The sequence below is a fragment of the Xenopus laevis genome, chromosome 6L, assembly GCF_017654675.1.
Source record: "Xenopus laevis strain J_2021 chromosome 6L, Xenopus_laevis_v10.1, whole genome shotgun sequence".
NCBI classification, from domain to species: Eukaryota; Metazoa; Chordata; class Amphibia; order Anura; family Pipidae; genus Xenopus; species Xenopus laevis.
This window is the reverse complement of record NC_054381.1, coordinates 417,036-431,774: the sequence shown is the minus strand read 5'-3', so window position 1 is coordinate 431,774 and position 14,739 is coordinate 417,036. Positions and strand designations below refer to the sequence as shown.

The 14,739-nt window shown below is 47.4% G+C and overlaps 1 protein-coding gene across 2 annotated transcripts in view; it reads right to left on the bottom strand.

Moving 5' to 3' along the window:
- LOC108704633 (anion exchange protein 2) overlaps window positions 1–14,603 on the bottom strand; it is a 43,490-nt gene extending 28,887 nt beyond the window's left edge. The window contains exons 1-2 of one of the 2 annotated variants that reach the window (XM_018241274.2): window positions 14,510–14,603; window positions 2,323–2,500 (exon numbers count right to left, since the gene is read on the bottom strand). The gene's annotated coding sequence lies outside the window, so the exon portion shown is untranslated. Of the gene's footprint in view, window positions 1–2,322; window positions 2,512–14,509 lie in introns of those variants that run through there. The other variant, XM_041566793.1, reaches the window with a different exon arrangement.
- Between the last annotated feature and the right edge of the window lie 136 nt (window positions 14,604–14,739).

The following is a 14,739-nucleotide window of genomic DNA, read 5'->3' as shown; positions in this document are numbered from 1 at the left end:
ATGATAGTGATGTAATTAAGGGAGTGGTTAATGATCATAGTGATGTCATTAAGGGAGGAGTTAATGATAGTGATGTAATTAGGGGAGGAGTTAATGATGATAGTGATGTAATTAGGGGAGGAGTTAATGATCATAGTGATGTAATTAGGGGAGGAGTTAATGATAATAGTGATGTAATTAAGGGAGGGGTTAATGATGATAGTGATGTAATTAGGGGAGGAGTTAATGATGATAGTGATGTAATTAAGGGGAGGAGTTAATGAGGATAGTGATGTAATTAAGGGGAGGAGTTAATGATCATAGTGATGTAATTAAGGGAGAAGTTAATGATGATAGTGATGTAATTAGGGGAGGGGTTAATTATGACAGTGATGTAATAGGGGAGGAGTTAATGATGATAGTGATGTAATTAGGGGAGGAGTTAATGATGATAGTGATGTAATTAAGGGGAGGAGTTAACGATCATAGTGATGTAATTAAGGGAGGAGTTAATGATGACAGTGATGTAATTAGGGGAGGGGTTAATGATGATAGTGATGTATTATGGGAGGAGTTAATGATGATAGTGATGTAATTGGGGGAGGAGTTAATGATGATAGTGTGTTAATTAGGGGAGTGGTTAATGATCATAGTGATATCATTAAGGGAGGAGTTAATGATGTAATTAAGGGAGGAGTTAATGATAGTGATGTATTATGGGAGGAGTTAATGATGATAGTGATGTAATTGGGGGAGGAGTTAATGATGATAGTGTGGTAATTAGGGGAGTGGTTAATGATCATAGTGATATCATTAAGGGAGGAGTTAATGATGATAGTGATGTAATTAAGGGAGTGGTTAATGATCATAGTGATGTCATTAAGGGAGGAGTTAATGATGATAGTGATGTAATTAGGGGAGGAGTTAATGATTATAGTGATGTAATTAGGGGAGGAGTTAATGATCATAGTGATGTAATTAGGGGAGGAGTTAATGATAATAGTGATGTAATTAAGGGAGGGGTTAATGATGATAGTGATGTAATTAGGGGAGGAGTTAATGATGATAGTGATGTAATTAAGGGGAGGAGTTAATGAGGATAGTGATGTAATTAAGGGGAGGAGTTAATGATCATAGTGATGTAATTAAGGGAGAAGTTAATGATGATAGTGATGTAATTAGGGGAGGGGTTAATTATGACAGTGATGTAATAGGGGAGGAGTTAATGATGATAGTGATGTAATTAGGGGAGGAGTTAATGATGATAGTGATGTAATTAAGGGGAGGAGTTAATGATCATAGTGATGTAATTAAGGGAGGAGTTAATGATGACAGTGATGTAATTAGGGGAGGGGTTAATGATGATAGTGATGTAATTAGGGGAGGAGTTAATGATGATAGTGATGCAATTAAGGGGAGGAGTTAATGATCATAGTGATGTAATTAAGGGAGGAGTTAATGATGATAGTGATGTAATTAGGGGAGGGGTTAATGATGATAGTGATGTAATTAGGGGAGGAGTTAATGATGATAGTGATGTAATTAGGGGAGAAGTTAATGATGATAGTGATGTAATTAAGGGGAGGAGTTAATGTTCATAGTGATGTAATTAAGGGAGGAGTTAATGATGATAGTGATGTAATTAGGGGAGGGGTTAATGATGATAGTGATGTAATAAGGGGAGGAGTTAATGATGATAGTGATGTAATTAGGGGAGGAGTTAATGATGATAGTGATGTAATTAAAGGGAGGAGTTAACGATGATAGTGATGTAATTAAGGGGAGGAGTTAATGATCATAGTGATGTAATTAAGGGAGGAGTTAATGATGATAGTGATCTAATTAGGGGAGGGGTTAATGATGATAGTGATGTAATTAGGGGAGAAGTTAATGATGATAGTGATGTAATTAAGGGGAGGAGTTAATGATCATAGTGATGTAATTAAGGGAGGAGTTAATGATGATAGTGATGTAATTAGGGGAGGGGTTAATGATGATAGTGATGTAATTAAGGGGAGGAGTTAATGATCATAGTGATGTAATTAAGGGAGGAGTTAATGATGATAGTGATGTAATTAGGGGAGGGGTTAATTATGATAGGATTACAGGAGGGGGAGGAGTTAATGATGACAGGATGGGGAGGAGTTACAGGCAGGTGTGGCGGGGGAGGGACTAAGAAGAGAAATACAGGGTAAGGGACAAATGAATAATAAGGGTAAAGCTGGGGGAGGCTAATGATGGAAAGGTTGGTGGGCGGTACTAAAGAGAACAGAGTTGCAGGTAGGGGAGGGGCTAATGAGGGCTGGCGGGGGAGGGGCTAAGCTCAGAGAGCAGGTGTCTCACCTCCCATCCCGGACAGCGAGTCGTACAAAACAGAAATATGAACACGTGACGCTGCCGGCACATCACATGACTTTGAGAGCCACGTGACCAATCCTTGCGCTGGGTTTCTTCTGAAGACCCTCCTTTACCCGAAATGCACCGCTCTCTTCCCTCACTGATTCGTGTAGCGCAGTCCGGCCTGTGGGGAGAGAGGAGGAGTCAGTAGTGAGGAGGGGCAGGTTGGTTGTTGGAGGGGCACAATTGCTGCTGGGTGGGAGGTGACAGGAACGTGTCTGAGAGAAGCACCGGCCTCATCTTATTGTAACGTGTGTGTGTGTGTGAACTTGTCCTGCCGGAACTCACTCATATATATCCGCTGCTTTGTCTATTCCTGTGTCCTTCCGACTCTCCTGAGACTCCTCCCCTTCTACTGTATCCCCTGAGACTCCTCCCCTTCTACTGTAACCCCTGAGACTCCTCCCCCTTCTACTGTATCCCCTGAGACTCCTCCCCTTCTACTGTATCCCCCTGAGACTCCTCCCCCTTCTACTGTATCCCCTGAGACTCCTCCCCCTTCTACTGTATCCCCTGAGACTCCCCCCCTTTCTACTGTATCCCCTGAGACTCCTCCCCCTTCTACTGTATCCCCTGAGACTCCTCCCCCTTCTACTGTATCCCCTGAGACTCCCCCCCTTTCTACTCTATCCCCTGAGACTCCTCCCCTTCTACTGTATCCCCTGAGACTCCTCCCCTTCTACTGTAACCCCGAGACTCCTCCCCTTCTACTGTAACCCCCCGAGACTCCTCCCCTTCTACTGTAACCCCTGAGACTCCCCAGACTCCTCCCCTTCTACTGTAACCCCCAGACTCCTCCCCTTCTACTGTAACCCCCCGAGACTCCTCCCCTTCTACTGTAACCCCTGAGACTCCCCAGACTCCTCCCCTTCTACTGTAACCCCCAGACTCCTCCCCTTCTACTGTAACCCGTGAGACTCCTCCCCTTCTGTAACCCCCAGACTCCTCCCCTTCTGCTGTAACCCCTGAGACACCTCCCCTTCTACTGTAACCCATGAGACTCCTCCCCTTCTGCTGTAACCCCTGAGACACCTCCCCTTCTACTGTAACCCATGAGACTCCTCCCCTTCTGCTGTAACCCCTGAGACTCCTCCCCTTCTACTGTAACCCCCAGACTCCTCCCCTTCTGCTGTAACCCCTGAGACACCTCACCCATCCACTGTTACCCCAGACTCCTCCCCCATCCACTGTTACCCCTGAGACTCCTCCCCATCCACTTTTACCCCCGAGACTCCTCCCCTTCTACTGTAACCCCCAGACTCCTCCCCTTCTACTGTAACCCCTGAGACTCCTCCCCTTCCACTGTAACCCGAGACTCCTCCCCTTCTACTGTAACCCCAGACTCCTCCCCTTCTGCTGTAACCCCTGAGACACCTCACCCATCCACTGTTACAGCAGACTCATCCACTGTTACCCCTGAGACTCCTCCCCATCCACTGTTACCCCTGAGACTCCTCCCTCATCCACTGTTACCCCTGAGACTCCTGCCCCATCCACTTTTACCCCTGAGACTCCTCCCCTTCTACTGTAACCCCAGAGACTCCTCCCCCATCCACTGTTACCCCTGAGACTCCTGCCCCATCCACTTTTACCCCTGAGACTCCTCCCCTTCTACTGTAACCCCTGAGACACGTCACCCATCCATTGTTACCCCTGAGACTCCTCCCCTTCTACTGTAACCCTCAGAATCCTCGACTTCTATTGTAACCCCTGAGACTCCTCCCCTTCTATTGTAACCCCAGAGACTCCTGCCCTTCTACTGTAACCCCTGAGACTCCTCCCTTTCTACTGTAACCCCTGAGACACCTCCCCTTCTACTGTAACCCATGAGACTCCTCCCCTTCTACTGTAACCCCTGAGACTCCTCCCCTTCTACTGTAACCCCCATACTCCTGCCCTTCTACTGTAACCCTTGAGACTCCTCCCCTTCTACTGTAACCCCCACACTCCTCCCCTTCAACTGTAACCCCTGAGACTCCTCCCCTTCTACTGTAACCCCAGAGACTCCTCCCCTTCTACTGTAACCCCTGAGACACCTCACCCATCCATTGTTACCCCAGAGACTCCTCCCCCATCCACTGTTACCCAAGAGACTCCTCCCCATCCAGTTACCCCTGAGACTCCTCCCCCATCCACTGTTACCCCTGAGACTCCTGCCCCATCCACTTTTACCCCCTGAGACTTCTCCCTCATCCACTGTTACCCCCGAGACTCCTCCCCCTTCTACTGTTACCCCTGAGACTCCTCCCCCTTCAATTGTTATTCCCGAGACACCTCCTCCATCACTTGTTACCCCCGAGACACCTCCCCCCTTCTACGGTTACCCAGAGAGACCTCCGCTTTCCATTGTTACCCCCGAGACACCTCCCCCTTCTACGGTTACCCAGAGAGACCTCCGCTTTCCATTGTTACCCCCGAGACACCTCCCCCTTCAACTGTTACCGAGACACCTCCCCCATCAATTGTTACCCCGACATCTCCCCCCTCCGCTGTTACCCCCAAGACACCACCCCCACCCACTGTTACCCCCGAGACACCTCCCCCACCCACTGTTTCCCCCAAGACACTTCCCCCATCCACTGTTACCCCGACAACTCCCCCATCCACTGTAACCCCCGAGACACCTCCCCCACCCACTGTTACCCCCGAGAGACCTCCCCCATCCACTGTTACCCCCGAGACACCTCCCCCACCCACTGTTACCCCCGAGAGACCCCCCCATCCACTGTTACCCCCGAGACACCTCCCCCAGTCCACTGTAACCCCCGATGACACCTCCCCCATCTCACTGTTACCCCCGAGAACCACCCCAACCAACCCCCGCATCCATTGTTACCCCGAGACACCTCCCCCATCCACTGTTACCACCCGAACACCTCCTCCATCCACTGTTTACCCCCCCGAGGACCAACCTCCTCCATCCACTGTTACCCCCGAGGGACACCTCCTCCATACCACTGTTACCTCCGAGGACACCTCCTCCCATCCACTGTTACCCCCCGAGACACCTCCTCCATCCACTGTTACCCCCGAGACACCTGCCTCCATCCACTGTTACCACCCGACGACAACCTCCCTCCATCCACTGTTACCCCCCCGAGACCACCCTCCTCCATCCACTGTTACCCCCGGAGACACCTCCTCCATCCAATGTACCCCCGAGACACCTCCTCCATCCACTGTTTACCCCGAGACCACCTCCTCCATCCACTGTTACCCCCTGAGACACCTCCTCCATCCCACTGTACCCCCGAGACCTCCTCCATCCACTGTTACCCGGCCCATCCACTGTTACCCCCGAGACACCTCCTCCATCCACTGTACCCGCACTAGGCCCCGAGACACCTCCTCCATCCACAGTTACCCCCGAGACACCTCCTCCATCCACTGTTACCCCCGAGACACCTCCTCCATCCACTGTTACCCCCGAGACACCTCCTCCATCCACTGTTACCCCGAGACACCTCCTCCATCCACTGTTACCCCTGAGACACCTCCTCCATCCACTGTTACCCCCGAGACACCTCCTCCATCCACTGTTACCCCTAGACACCTCCTCCATCCCACTGTTACCCCCGAGGACACCTCCTCCATCCACTGTTTACCCCTAGACACCTCCTCCATCCACTGTTTACCCCCGAGACACCTCCTCCATCCACTGTTACCCCGAGACACCTCCCTCCATCCACTGTTACCCCCGAGACACCTCCTCCATCCACTGTTACCCCCGAGACACCTCCTCCATCCACTGTTACCCCCGAGACACCTCCTCCATCCACTGTTACCCCGAGACACCTCCTCCATCCACTGTTACCCCCGAGACACCTCCTCCATCCACTGTTACCCCCGAGACACCTCCTCCATCCACAGTTACCCCCGAGACACCTCCTCCATCCACTGTTACCCCCGAGACACCTCCTCCATCCACTGTTACACCTCCTCCACCCACTGATACCATTCTATCTCTAGGGTCTTATCACATTCCCATCAGTCCCTGCCCCAGTGAGCTTACAATCTAAGGTCCCTATCACATTCCCATCAGTTCCTGTCCCATTAATTTTACAATCTAAAGTCCCATCACATTCCAATCAGTTCCTGCCCCAGTGATCTTACAATCTAAGGTCCCTATCACATTCCCACCAGTCCCTGTCCAGTGAGTTTACAATCTAAGGTCCCTATCACATTCCCATCAGTTCCTGTCCCATTAATTTTACAATCTAAAGTCCCATCACATTCCAATCAGTTCCTGCCCCAGTGATCTTACAATCTAAGGTCCCTTTCACATTCCCATCAGTCCCTGTCCAGTGAGCTTACAATCTAAGGTCCCTATCACATTCCCATCAGTTCCTGTCCCATTAATTTTACAATCTAAAGTCCCATCACATTCCAATCAGTTCCTGCCCCAGTGATCTTACAATCTAAGGTCCCTTTCACATTCCCATCAGTCCCTGTCCAGTGAGCTTACAATCTAAGGTCCCTATCACATTCCCATCAGTTCCTGTCCCATTAATTTTACAATCTAAAGTCCCATCACATTCCAATCAGTTCCTGCCCCAGTGATCTTACAATCTAAGGTCCCTTTCACATTCCCATCAGTCCCTGCCCCAGTGAGTTTACAATCTAAGGTCCCATCACATTCCCATCAGTCCCTGCCCAGTCAGCTTACAATCTAAAGTCCCATCACATTCCCATCAGTCCCTGCCCAGTGATCTTACAATCTAAGGTCCCTTTCACATTCCCATCAGTCCCTGCCCCAGTGAGTTTACAATCTAAGGTCCCATCACATTCCCATCAGTCCCTGCCCAGTCAGCTTACAATCTAAGGTCCGTATCACATTCCCATCAGTCCCTGCCCCAGTGAGCTTACAATCTAAGGTTCCTATCACATTCCCATCAGTTCCTGCCCCAGTGATCTTACAATCTAAGGTCCCTTTCACATTCCCATCAGTCCCTGTCCCAGTGAGCTTACAATCTAAGGTCCGTATCACATTCCCATCAGTCCCTGCCCAGTGAGCTTACAATCTAAGGTCCCTATCACATTCCCATCAGTCCCTGCCCCAGTGAGCTTACAATCTAAGGTCCCTATCACATTCCCATCAGTTCCTGCCCCAGTGAGTTTACAATCTAAGGTCCCTATCACATTCCCATCAGTTCCTGCCCAAGTGATCTTACAATCTAAGGTCCCTTTCACATTCCCATCAGTCCCTGCCCCAGTGAGCTTACAATCTAAGGTCCCATCACATTCCCATCAGTCCCTGCCCAGTGATCTTACAATCTAAGGTCCCATCACATTCCCATCAGTCCCTGCCCCAGTGATCTTACAATCTAAGGTCCCTTTCACATTCCCATCAGTCCCTGCCCCAGTGAGCTTACAATCTAAGGTCCCATCACATTCCCATCAGTCCCTGCCCAGTGAGCTTACAATCTAAGGTCCCTATCACATTCCCATCAGTCCCTGCCCCAGTGAGCTTACAATCTAAGGTCCCTATCACATTCCCATCAGTCCCTGTCCCAGTGATTTTATAATCTAAGGTCCCTATCACATTCCCATCAGTCCCTGCCCCAGTGAGCTTACAATCTAAGGTCCCTATCACATTCACACACATGGTTCAGTTTTATTTGCATGTTTTGGGGAGTGGCGGGAAACTGGGGTACATAGAGAAAATTTTCTTTAGGGACCAAATGAACCCTTGGAATGGGCTTCTCTGTAGGAGGAAGAAGTGACACTGAAATGGGACCCGTCACTGACCTGAAATATAACAACACACTCGTGTATTACACCCCCCAAACCTAATTCCACTGTTAATTGTAGTTTAACTGCAGTTACAGCAGAATGCACTCTATTAACTGTTAACTTCCTGTCTGTGGCCCATGGGAAGGAAATCACCAACACATTGCCCACCTAAAACCCCATCTGTATATTTAGAAACTCTGCCTGCAGCCTAATATCCTTATCATTTACAGTAGGGGGTACATTATCCTTTGTAATACATGAGTGATACTCAGAGTTCCCTGTATAACTCAGCCTGCAGCCTTGTGCCTTTATATGGTCACAGAACAACCCCTCAGTGACTTCTAATATCCTTATCATTTACAGTAGGGGGTACAGTATCCCTTATAATACATGAGTGATACTCAGAGTTCCCTGTATAACTCAGCCTGCAGCCTTGTGCCTTTATATGGTCACAGAACAACCCCTCAGTGACTTCTAATATCCTTATCATTTACAGTAGGGGGTACATTATCCCTTATAATACATGAGTGATACTCAGAGTTCCCTGTATAACTCAGCCTGCAGCCTTGTGCCTTTATATGGTCACAGAACAACCCCTCAGTGACTTCTAATATCCTTATTATTTACACTAGGGGGTACATTATCCCTTATAATACATGACACTCCCCAGTATAACACAGTTGTATGTATCGGTGTATGCAGACTTGCTGGACAGACAGACGATGGGTAGACCAGACAGATGGATGAGGGTAGGTGGGCACAGCTATAGGAATATAGAGACATTGGTACCTACCCTGGGTCACAGGTCTGTGTGTGCAGTTGGGGAATGTTATAGTCACTAATCTGCTGATTCCCCCCCCCCACTGTACAGATCCACCCCCCCTCACTTACTACGTGGCCTGACCTGCCCCCTGTTAGTATATACACTGGATTGTGCCCCCTGTTAGTATATACACTGGATTGTGCCCCCTGTTAGTATATATACACTGGATTGTGCCCCCTGTTAGTATATACACTGGATTGTGCCCCCTGTTAGTATATACGCTGGATTGTGCCCCCTGTTAGTATATATACACTGGATTGTGCCCCGTTAGTATATACACTGGATTGTGCCCCCTGTTAGTATATACACTGGATTGTGCCCCCTGTTAGTATATATACACTGGATTGTGCCCCCGTTAGTATATACACTGGATTGTGCCCCTGTTAGTATATACACTGGATTGTGCCCCCTGTTAGTATATACACTGGATTGTGCCTCCTGTTAGTATATACACTGGATTGTGCCCCCTGTTAGTATATACACTGGATTGTGCCCCCTGTTAGTATATACACTGGATTGTGCCTCCTGTTAGTATATACACTGGATTGTGCCCCCTGTTAGTATATACACTGGATTGTGCCTCCTGTTAGTGTATACACTGGATTGTGCCCCCTGTTAGTATATATACACTGGATTGTGCCTCCTGTTAGTATATACACTGGATTGTGCCTCCTGTTAGTGTATACACTGGATTGTGCCTCCTGTTAGTGTATACACTGGATTGTGCCTCTGTTAGTGTATACACTGGGGCCCTGTTAGTAATATACACTGGATTGTGCCCCTGTTAGTATATACACTGGATTGTGCCCCCTGTTAGTATATACACTGGATTGTGCCCCCTGTTAGTATATATACACTGGATTGTGCCCCCTGTTAGTATATATTCACTGGATTGTGCCTCCTGTTAGTATATTCACTGGATTGTGCCCCCTGTTAGTATATACACTGGATTGTGCCCCCTGTTAGTATATACACTGGATTGTGCCCCCTGTTAGTATATATACACTGGATTGTGCCCCCTGTTAGTATATATTCACTGGATTGTGCCTCCTGTTAGTATATTCACTGGATTGTGCCCCCTGTTAGTATATACACTGGATTGTGGCCCCTGTTAGTATATATACACTGGATTGTGCCCCCTGTTAGTATATATACACTGGATTGTGGCCCCTGTTAGTATATACACTGGATTGTGCCCCCTGTTAGTATATATTCACTGGATTGTGCCCCCTGTTAGTATATACACTGGATTGTGCCCCCTGTTAGTATATATACACTGGATTGTGCCCCCTGTTAGTATATATTCACTGGATTGTGCCTCCTGTTAGTATATTCACTGGATTGTGCCTCCTGTTAGTATATTCACTGGATTGTGGCCCCTGTTAGTATATACACTGGATTGTGCCCCCTGTTAGTATATATACACTGGATTGTGCCTCCTGTTAGTATATACACTGGATTGTGCCTCCTGTTAGTATATTCACTGGATTGTGCCTCCTGTTAGTATATTCACTGGATTGTGCCCCCTGTTAGTATATACACTGGATTGTGGCCCCTGTTAGTATATACACTGGATTGTGCCCCCTGTTAGTATATACACTGGATTGTGCCCCCTGTTAGTATATATACACTGGATTGTGCCCCCTGTTAGTATATATTCACTGGATTGTGCCTCCTGTTAGTATATTCACTGGATTGTGCCCCCTGTTAGTATATTCACTGGATTGTGCCCCCTGTTAGTATATACACTGGATTGTGCCCCCTGTTAGTATATACACTGGATTGTGCCTCCTGTTAGTATATACACTGGATTGTGCCCCCTGTTAGTATATACACTGGATTGTGCCTCCTGTTATTATATATACACTGGATTGTGCCCCCTGTTAGTATATACACTGGATTGTGCCCCCTGTTAGTAAATATACACTGGATTGTGCCTCCTGTTAGTATATACACTGGATTGTGCCCCCTGTTAGTATATACACTGGATTGTGGCCCCTGTTAGTATATACACTGGATTGTGCCCCCTGTTAGTATATACACTGGATTGTGCCCCCTGTTAGTATATATACACTGGATTGTGCCCCCTGTTAGTATATATTCACTGGATTGTGCCTCCTGTTAGTATATTCACTGGATTGTGCCTCCCTGTTAGTATATTTACTGGATTGTGCCCCCTGTTTAGTATATACATGGATTGTGCCCCCTGTTAGTATATTATACACTGGATTGTGCCCCCTGGGTTTAGTACTATACACTGGATTGTGCCCGCCTGTTAGTATATATAAACTGGATTGGCCCTGTAAGTATAATATTCACTGATTGTTGCCCCCGGTTAGTATATACACTGGATTGTGCCCCCTGTTAAGACTACATATACACTGGATTGTGCCTCGCTGGTAGTATTTATACACTGGATTGTGCCCCCTGTGTAGATATATATACACTGGATTGTGCCCCCTGTTAGTATGTATATTCACTGGATTGTGCCTACCTGTTAGTATATTCACTGGATTGTGCCCACCTGTTAGTATATACACTGATTGTTTGCCTCCTGTTTAGATATATTTCACTGGATTGTGCCCCCTGTTAGTATATACACCTGGATTGTTCCTCCTGTAGTATAACACTGGATGTGCCCCCTGTTGTTAGTATATAGCAACTGCGATTGCTGCCTTCCTGTGTAATATACACTGATGTGCCTCCTTTAGATTACACTGGATTGGTGCCCCCTGTTAGTATATATACACTGGATTTGACCCCCTGTTAGGGTAATATTCAACTGGATTGTTGCCCCCTGTTAGTATATACACTGGATTGTGCCTCCTGTTAGTACTATTACACTGGATCTGTGCCCCCTGTTAGTATATACAACGGATAATGTGCTCCTAGTTTAGTATATACACTGGATTGTTGCCCCCTGTTAGATATATACACTGGATTTGTTGCCCCTGTTAGTGTATACACTAGGATTGTGCCTCTGTTTAGTGTATACACTGGATTGTGCCCCCTGTTAGTATATACACTGGTTGTGCGTCCTCGTGACCATGGTTAGTATATACACTGGATTGTGCCCCCTGTTAGTATATACCAATGGATTGTGCCCCCTGTTTAGTATATACCACTGATTGCTGCCCCCTCGTTAGTTGCATACACTGGATTGTGCCCCCTGTATTATATATACACTGATTGCCTGCCCCCTGTTAGTATATACACTGGATTGTGCCCCTGTTAGTATATACACTGGATTGTGCCCCCTGTTAGTATATACACTGGATTGTGCCCCCTGTTAGTATATACACTGGATTGTGCCCCCTGTTTAGTCATATACAGCTTGGGATTGTGCCCCCTGTTAGTAATATACACTGGATTGTGCCCCCTGTTAGTATATACACTGGATTGTGCCGCCCTGTTAGTATATACACTGGATTGTGCCCCCTGTTAGTATATACACTGGATTGTGCCCCCTGTAGTATATACACTGGATTGTGCCCCCTGTTAGTATATACACTGGATTGTGCCCCTGTTAGTATATACACTGGATTGTGCCCCCTGTTAGTGTATATACACTGGATTGTGCCCGCCTGTTAGTATATACACTGGATTGTGCCCCTGTTTAGTATATATACACTGGATTGTGCCCCCTGTTAGTATATACACTGGATTGTGCCCCTGTTAGTATATACACTGGATTGTGCCCCCTGTTAGTATATACACTGGATTGTGCCCCCTGTTAGTATATACACTGGATTGTGCCCCCTGTTAGTTATACACTGGATTGTGCCCCCTGTTAGTTATACACTGGATTGTGGCCCCCTGTTAGTATATACACTGGATTGTGCCCCCTGTTAGTATATACACTGGATTGTGCCCCTGTTAGTATATACACTGGATTGTGCCCCCTGTTAGTATATACACTGGATTGTGCCCCCTGTTAGTATATACACTGGATTGTGCCCCCTGTTAGTATATACACTGGATTGTGCCCCCTGTTAGTTATATTACACTGGATTGTGCCCCCTGTTAGTATATACACTGGAATTGTGCCCCCTGTTAGTAATATACACTGCGATTGGTGCCTCCTGTTAGTATATACACTGGATTGTGCCCCCTGTTAGTAGTATACACTGGATTGTGCCCCCTGTTAGTATTATACACTGGATTGTGCCCCCTTGTTATTACTATACACTGGATTGTTGCCCCCTGTTAAGTTATACACTGGATTGTGCCCACCGCTTAGTTATATACACTGGATTGTTGCCCCCTGTTAGTATATTACACTGGATTGCGCCCCCCTGTTAGCTATATACACTTGGATTGTGCCCTCCTGTTAGTATATTACACTGGATTTGTTGCCCCCTGTTAGTAGTATACACTGGATGGGTGCCTCCTGTTAGTATATTACACTGATTTGTTGCCCCCTGTTAGTATATTACAACTGGATTGTGCTCCTGTTCAGTATATACACTGGATTGTTTGCCCACCTGGTTAGTATATACACTGGATTGTGCCCCCTGTTAGTAGTATACACTGGATTGTGCCCCCTGTTAGTATATACACTGGATGGTGCCCCCTGTAGTATATACACTGGACTTGTGCCCCCTGTTAGTATATTACACTGGATTGTGCCCCCTGTTAGTATATACACTGGATTGTGCCCCCTGTTAGTATATACACTGGATTGTGCCTCCTGTTAGTATATACACTGGATTGTGCCCCCTGTTAGTATATACACTGGATTGTGCCTCCTGTGCTGCACCAACAAGCTTCCTGGGCTCCTGCGCCACAGAGCGGATTGCAAGCTTTTGTGTCCTTGAGTGGCTGCTGGAGGAATATTCTGTAGCCTGTGTCCCAGTGAGATAGAAGTGAGGGATTCTTTTCTGGCTCCTGCTACAAGGACTAGATAATAGATTTCCTACACCCTTCATTCTCCACTCCCTGCAGCCCTATACCCCACTCCCTGCACCAGCCCATATACACACAAACTCCCTGCAGCCCTATACCCCACTCCCTGCAGCCCTATACCCCACTCCCTGCAGCCCTATACCCCACTCCCTGCACCCCACTCCCTGCACCCCAGTGCATCCGCCTATAGGCAACTAAACAGCAGATCTCTGCCCACTCCTCATTATAGTTTTCATTTCTCTCTCTGCACATTTGTTCCTGGAGATCAGTCTTGGGGCCCCCGGAGATGTGGTGGGGCCCCCGGATATTCACATTTCTGTTGCGTGTCTCTGACTCACTGTTCTTTATGGAGTAAGACACACATGGAACCTTGTAGGACCCATTAACAGAACTAGATTGCAACCTGTGGGACACATAACTACTCTCTGGGAGTCATAACCGGGGCTTCTGGTGCCCTCCCTGTACCCCCTTACTTCCCAATTGCACCATAAGGACCTCACTATAACGGCAATTCCCTGGGATTTGGTGCCAGTAAAACATTGACTTAAAATTGAGACTAAAATTTCTGAACTTTTCCCCAATCCCTCCATGTCAGTATGTGGCCCCATCTAAATGCCCTTATGTGCCAACACTTGCCCCAATGCCCTGGCACAAGCCCCAGTTACTACTAACCTTTAGTCACCTGCTGCCCTCCAGCTCTGTCACCCTCCTGCTGCTGCTGCTGCTGCTGCCTACACTGTCTCCTACTATGGACTGAGCCTGGGAATGTGGGCGTGACTAACTGTGCTGCCCCTCCCCCTGGCACAACTCACAGCTCCACCTTTCACATTTTCTGACAAAAAAATCCCGGCCTTCCTATATATTTATCTTTATTCCCTATTAATAACATTGGGATCATATCA